Source organism: Mustela nivalis, assembly GCF_964662115.1.
Source record: "Mustela nivalis genome assembly, chromosome: 1".
Classification (NCBI taxonomy): Eukaryota; Metazoa; Chordata; class Mammalia; order Carnivora; family Mustelidae; genus Mustela; species Mustela nivalis.
In genome coordinates this window covers 196,934,393-196,941,949 of record NC_139020.1, presented here as the reverse complement: position 1 = coordinate 196,941,949, position 7,557 = coordinate 196,934,393, and positions in this window count along the sequence as shown.

Below are 7,557 nucleotides of genomic sequence, written 5' to 3'. Positions count from 1 at the left end.
AGCCATTCACTTATGGATGGACATTTGGATTATTTCCAGTTTGGGGCTATTATGAACAGTGGGGCTATGAATATGATTGCTTCTTATGCATGATCTCATTTACCCTGATAGTAATTGTATGAGGTAGGTACCATTATTCCTATAACATAGGAGAGCTTTGAGATATATAGAAGTTAAATAATTTCTCAGAGGTGCAAACTGGAGTTCTGGGGCACCTGGGTGGCCCAGTCATTACGTGTCTGCCTTCGGCTCAGGTAATGATCCCAGTCCTGGAATCAAGCCCTCCTCATTAGGCACTCTGCTTGGTGGGTCTGCTTCTCCCTCATCCTCTCCCTCTGCCTGCTGCTCCCTCTGCTGTGCTCGCTCTTGCTTTCCCTCCCGAGTTCTCTCTCTCTCTCTCTGTCAAATAAATAAATAAAATCTTTCTTTTTTTTTTTTTTTTAAATATTTTATTTATTTATTTGACAGAGATCACAAGTAGGCAGAGAGGCAGGCAGAGAGAGAGAGGAGGAAGCAGGCTCTCTACTGAGCAGAGAGCCTGATGCAGGACTTGATCCCAGGACCCGGAGATCATGACCTGAGCCAAAGGCAGCGGCCCAACCCACTGAGCCACCCAGGCGCCCCTAAAAATCTTTCTTAAAAAAAGAAAACTGGAGTTCTGGTTCAAACCTGGCATTCTGACTCTAAAACACATGCACTATGGGGTGCCCGGGTGGCTCAGTTGGTTAAGATCTGCTTTTGGCTCAGGTCATGATCCCCAGGGTCCTGGGATCCAGCCCTGCATCAGGCTCCCTGCTCAGTGGGGAGTCTGCTTCTTCCTCTCTCTGCCACTCCCCCTGCTTGTATGCTCTCTCTCTCTTTGTCAAATAAATAAAATCTTAAAAAATAAAACAAAGCAAAAAAAAAAAAAAAGTGCACTAGACCAGTGGTCTTGAAATCCTTTTATTCTTGGACCACATAAAATTAAAAAAAAATTCCTGCTAAAATTTTGAAAAACTTATTACCATCTTACATATTTTTTTAAGGTTTTATTTATTTGTTTGACAGAGATCACAAGTAGGCAGAGAAGCAGGCAGAGAGAGGGAGAAGCAGGTTCCCTGCTGAGCAGAGAGCCCGATGCAGGGCTTGATCCCCAGACCTTGAGATCATGACCTGAGCCGAAGGCAGAGACTTAACCCTCTGATCCACCCAGGCGCCCCACCTTACACATTTTTAAGTCAGTGTTAGTGCTTTAACATTTCTATCGTAAATGGCCGCAAAGGATGTATTTTTTGGCATAATATATATTGTATGTTTGCTTTATATATATATATATATACACTTTAGAGCAGCAGACTTAATTTATAAAATGTCATATAATCTAATTGGAAGATCAGATTTTTAATGTCCGTCATTTAGCCAAATCAGACTACCTCAATGGGAATGCATTCCAAATCTCAGTGATTTTTGAAATAAACTCTTAAAGTAGTAATAGGTAACATTTATTGAGCATTTTACTTATTGGCCACTGTTTTAATAGATTTGCATTTTCATTCCGTTTCTGATAACTGTATGAAGTAGACATTATTAGCTTTATACTGATTTTACATATAAGTAAACTGAAGCATTTAGTTAAATACTTGCTTAAGGTCCTGTGGTGTGGCAGAAACAAGTTTTACCTTCAGGCAATCCATCTCTGAACCTAAGCAGAATATGTCCAGAGACAACACTTTTAGGCCTTTTCTCCTACACTGTACTGGCTTACAAAACTCACTCTTGAATTAGGAGCCTGACTAATTTGCTGCTATTAGGAATCAGGATATAAAAATATTTAAACCCTGGGGAATTTCTATTTCTTTCTTTATTACAAATATTTATTTATTCATTAGAGAGCGTGTGTGTGCACAAGCAGAGGGAGCGGGAGAGGGAGAAGCAGGCTACCCATTGAGCAGGGAGCCTGATGTGGGGCTCAGTCCCAGGACCCCGAGATCATGATCTGAGCCAAAAGCAGACACTTAACTGACTGAGCCACGCAGGTGCCCTGGGAAATTTCTGTTGTAAGAAAAAGCAGCTCTAATGAAGTATTTAAATGTCTTCCTGCAGTATTAAGTCTAATTTGTACATGACTTTGAGATTCCTGTGAGATAGCCAAGTGGTGATTTCTGGCAGGCAATTTGGACTTTACAGGGGAAATCTAAGAGGAAGATAGAGATGTGGAAATTATCATTGTAGAGATGGCAGTTACTGTGATTAAATTGGGAATAGATGCAATTCCTCCTGTCTAGTCAGCTTTGGCTGCCATAACAAAGTAACATGGACTGGGTGACTTGAACAGTAAAAATTTATTCCTCATAGTTCTGGAGGCAGGGAAGTTCAAGGTCAGGGTTCCTTCTGATTTGGTCCAGGTGAAAATCCTTTTGATTTGCAGACAGCTGCCTTCTTACTGTGTCTTTATTTGGCTGAGAGACAAATCTTTTTTTTTTTTTTTTTTTTTTTTTTGGTCTTTTCTTACAAGGGCACTAATCCCATTCATAAGTGCTCCACTCTCATGACCCAGTTACCTCTCAAGGCCCCCACCTCCCAATATCATCACATTGGGTATTAGAATTTGGGGGGTGAGGGGGGGCTCCTGGGTGGCTCAGTGGGTTAAAGCATCTGCCTTTGGCTCAGGTCATGATCCCAGGGTCCTGGGATTGAGCCCCACATCAGGCTCTCTGCTCAGCAGGGAGCCTGCTTCCCTTCCCTCTGCCTGCCTGCTGCCTGTTTGTGATCTGTCAAATAAATAAACAAAATTAAAAAAAAAAAAAAAAAGAATGTGGGGTGGTGGGTACATAGCACCTGGGGGTGGCATGTGGATCAAGAATAGTGCTAAGGCGAAATAAGTCAATCCAGGAAAGACAGTTATCATATAATGTGTCTGAGGAATTTGAGAGGCAGGTTATAGGGGGTAAGGAGGGAAAAAATGGAACAAGATGGGACTGGGGAGGGAGACAAACCATAATAGACTTGTCATCTCAGGAAACAAACTGAGGATTGCTGGGGACTGGGGGGAGGAGGGATAGGGTGGTGGCTGGGTTATGGATATTGGGGAGGGTATGTGCTATGGTGAGTGCTGTGAACTGTGTTTAAGACTGATGATTCACAGACCTGTACCCCTGAAGCAAATAATACATTATATGTTAATTACAAAAAAAAAAAAAAAGAATAGTGTTAGGAAACAGTGTAGAGCCTTGGGGGTTAGCAATATTTGGTGGACATTTATTTAAATAATATTTAAAGGTGGGGTGCCTGGGTGGCTCAGTAGTTAGGGGTGTGCCTTCAACTCATGTTGTGATGCCGGGGTCTTGGGATTGAGCCCTACATCCAGCTCCCTGCTTGGCTGGAGGTCTGCTTCTCGCTCCTCCCATCCCCCTACTTGTGTTACCTCTCTCACTGTGTCTCTCTCTTTTTAAAAAAAAAAAAATATATATATATATATATATATATTTAAAGGTTTTGTATTTGTGTGTGTGTGTGTGTGTGTATTTTTGTATGAGAAAGACTTGAGTGTTTATAAGCAAAAAAGCAGCAGTCTACAGAATGGGAATATGGGCAAAAAAAGAAGTTGAGTGATAGAGAAGTATAAGTGCAGGTTCTTCAAACTACAGTCTTCAACCTGTGGGTACACAAAATCATTCCAGGGAGAATGCAGGCATATGTATATGTATTTTTTTTTTTTAAAGATTTTATTTGTTTATTTGACAGAGATCACAAGTAGGCAGAGAGGCGGGCAGAGAGAGGAGGAAGCAGACTCCCTGCTGAGCAGAGAGCCCGCTGCGGGGCTCGATCCCAGGCCCCTGGGATCATGACCTGAGCCGAAGGCAGAGGCTTTAACCCACTGAGCCACCCAGGTGCCCCTGTATATGTATATTTTTAAATTTTTTTTTTTTTTTTTAAGATTTTATTTATTTGACAGAGAGAGATCACAAGTAGGCAGAGAAGCAGGCAGAGAGAGAGGAGGAAGCAGGCTCCCTGCCGAGCGGCGAGCCTGATGCGGGACTCAATCGCAGGACCCTGAGATCATGACCTGAGCCGAAGGCAGTGGCTTAACCCACTGAGCCACCCAGGCGCCCAAGTTTTTTTTTTTTTAAAGATTTTATTTATTTATTTGACAGAGATTACAAGTAGGCAGAGAGGCAGGCAGAGAGGGGGGAGGCAGGCTCCCTGCTGGGCAGAGAGCCCGATGTGGGGCTCTATCCCAGGACTCTGGGATCATGACCCGAACTGAAGGCAGAGGTTTTAACCCACTGAGCCACCCAGGTGCCCCCTTTTTAAAGATTTATTCATTTTATAGAGAGAAAGAGAAGGCATGAGCAGGGGGAGGGGCAGAGGGAGATGGAGGGAGAGAGGCAGGCTGCACTGAGTGTGGAGCCTGACATGGGGCTCAGTCTCACAACCCGGAGATCATGACCTGAGCCAAAATCAAGAGTCCAGTGCTCAACTGACTGAGCCACCCAGGCTTCCTTGCATATGGATTTAAAGGAATAAGTGTGCAAAACTTCACCTTCCATAAATATTCTTCTAAGAATGAATTTTGCTTCTACATATAAGAACTAGGGGCACCTGGGTGGCCACTTAGATGGTTAAGTGCCTGCCTTCGGCTTGGGTCGTGATCTCCTGGTCCTAGGATCAAGCCCCATGTTGGGCTTCTGGCTCAGCCGGGCATCTACTTCTCTCTCTTCCTCTTCCCCCTGCTTGTGCGCTCTCTCTCAAATTAGTAAATAAAATCTTAAAAAAAAAAAACAACCTAAAACCATAAATACATTGGATTTGGAAATGATCTCCTGGGTATGACACCAAAGACATAGTCAGCAAAAGGAAAAATAGACAAATTAGACTTCATCAAAATGAAAAACTTTCCTTCACCAAAGAACACTGTGAACAGAGTAAAAACGTACCCCACAGAATTGGAGAAGATATTTGTAAATCACATATCTGATAATTAATATCCAGAATATATAGTAAGGTTCTAAACTCAACAACAAAAATACAACCTCATTCAAAAATGGGCAAAGGACTTCTATAGTTATTTCTCTAAAGAAGGTTATACATATGGCCAATAAGTCCTGGAAAGAGGTTCATCATCATGAATGATTAGGGAAATGCAAATCAAAATGACAGAGAAATGCCACTTCACACCCATTAGGGTGATGATTATCAGAATAACAGCAAAACACCTCCAAAACAAAATAACAAGATGGTGTGGATGAAATTGAAACTTGTATTATTTTCCTAGGACTGCTATAACAGCATACCATGGATGAGGTGACTTAAATAACAGAAATTTATTTTCTCTTGCTCTGGAGACTAAATTCTAAGATCAAGGCATCAGCAGGGTTGGGTGTTGGTAAGGCCTTTCTCCTTGGCTTGCAGAAGAAGACTGCCTTCTTGCTGTGTCCGCACACAAACTTTCCTCTGTGCATGCATTCCCAGTGTCTCTTCCTCTGACACCAGACTTACTGGATTAGTGTCCCACTCTTAAGACCTCTTTTTAGGGGTGCCTGGTGGCTCAGTGGGTTAAAGCCTCTGCCTTCGGCTCAGGTCATGATCCCAGGGTCCTGGGATCGAGCCCCGAGTCGGGCTTTCTTCTTGGCGGGAAGCCTGCTTCCTTTCCTGTCTTTTTGCCTGCTTCTTTGCCTACCTGTGATCTCTGTCTGTCAAATGAATAAATAAAATCTTAAAAAAAAAAATCTGCGTTGGTGGTATAGTGGTGAGCATAGCTGCCTTCCCCCCCCAAAAAAGAAGACCTCTTTTAACTTTATGTCCTTAAAAGCCCTCTCTTCACATACAAACCCATTGGGGTTAGGAGTTTAGCATACGAATGGGATGAGGGGGCACAATTCAGTCCGTGACAGAACCTTTGTGCCCTATTGCTAGGAATGTAGAATGGAGAAACTGGTAGAAAACAGTATGGTGATTCCTCATAAATTAAAAATAGAATTACCATGTGAGCCAGCAATTCCACTTTTTTTTTTTTTTTTTTAAGATTTTTAAATTTATTTATTTAATACAACACGAGCAAGGGGAGTGGCAGGCAGAGAGAGGGGGAGAAACTGGTTCCTTATTGAGCAGGGAGCCTGATTCGGGGCTTGATCCTAGGACCCTGGGATCATGACTGGAGCTGAAGGGCAGATGCATAACTGACTAAGTCCCTCAGGCACCCCTAAAGCTGCAATTCCACATTTGGGTATATGTCCAAAAGAACTGAAAGCTGAGTTTGAAAGAGATACTTGTACATCCAGGTTCGTTATTCGAAGTGGCCAAAAGATGGAAGTAACCCAGGTGTCCATTGTCCATCAGTGCATGAAGGGATAAACAAAATGTGGTGTATACATACAATGCGATATTATTCAGCCTTAAAAAGTAATGAAATTCTGGGGCTTCTGGGTGGCTCAGTCATTTAAGCAATCAACTCTTGATTTCAGCTCAGCTCATGTATAATCTCAGGGTTGTGAGGTTGAGCCCTGCATTGGGTTCCACACTGGGCATGGAGCCTGCTTGAGATTCTCTCCCTCTGCCCTTCCCAACCCCCTCTCTCCCTCTTTAGGGGAAAAAGAAGTGTGTGTGTGTATGTGTGTGTGTGTTTAAAAAAAGTAATGAAATTCTAATAGATGCTGCAATGTGGCTGAACCTCGAAGATATTACGCTAAGTGAAATAAGCCAATCACAAAGGGTCAAATATTAAATGGTTCCACTAGTATTTTGAAATACATAGAGTAGTCAGAATCATAGAGACAGAAAACAGAATGGTGGTTGCTGAGGACCGTTGAGAGGGAAACGAACTACTGTTGAATGAGTACAAATTTTCAGTTTTGCAAGAAGAAAGAAGTTCTGTGGATGGATGGGGATGATGGTTATGTAACATGAACATATTTAATGCCACTGAACTATACACTTAAATATGGTTAAAATGGTAAATTTTTTATATAATAATTTCTAAAACTAATTTTTTAAAAAGTATGTATTTATTTGAGAGAGAGAAAGAGAGTGATGGGAGGAGCAGAGGAAGAGGAGCAAGCCGACTCCACATTGAGTGCAGAGCCCAGCATGGGGCTTGATCCCAGAACCCTGAGATCATGACCTGAGCTGAAATCAAGAGATGGATGCTCAACTGACTGAGCTCACCCAGATGTCCCCAAAAATAATTTTTAAAAAAGAATGGATCTTGGGGTGCCTGGATGGCTCAGTCCTCAAAGTTGTCTGCCTTTGGCTCAGGTCATGATCCCAGGGTCCTGGGATTGACCCCCATATCAGGCTCCCTGCTCAGTGGGAAGCCTGCTTCTCCCTCTACCACTCTCCCTGCTTGTGTTCCCTCTCTTTGTCAAATAAATAAAATCTTAAAAAAAAAAAAAAAAAAGAATGGATTTTGTTGATTCTCCTTTTCCACCTCCCCTTTCTTACTCATCCTTCTCTCCACTTTACCAAAAAGGGATCTCTCCATTTGAAATCTAACTAAAGTGTACTATTGCAAGGATAGAAATCCTCAAAACACCAAGCTATGTGTTTATTTCATCTCCTTTGGAAGGATTTTTGGGTTGG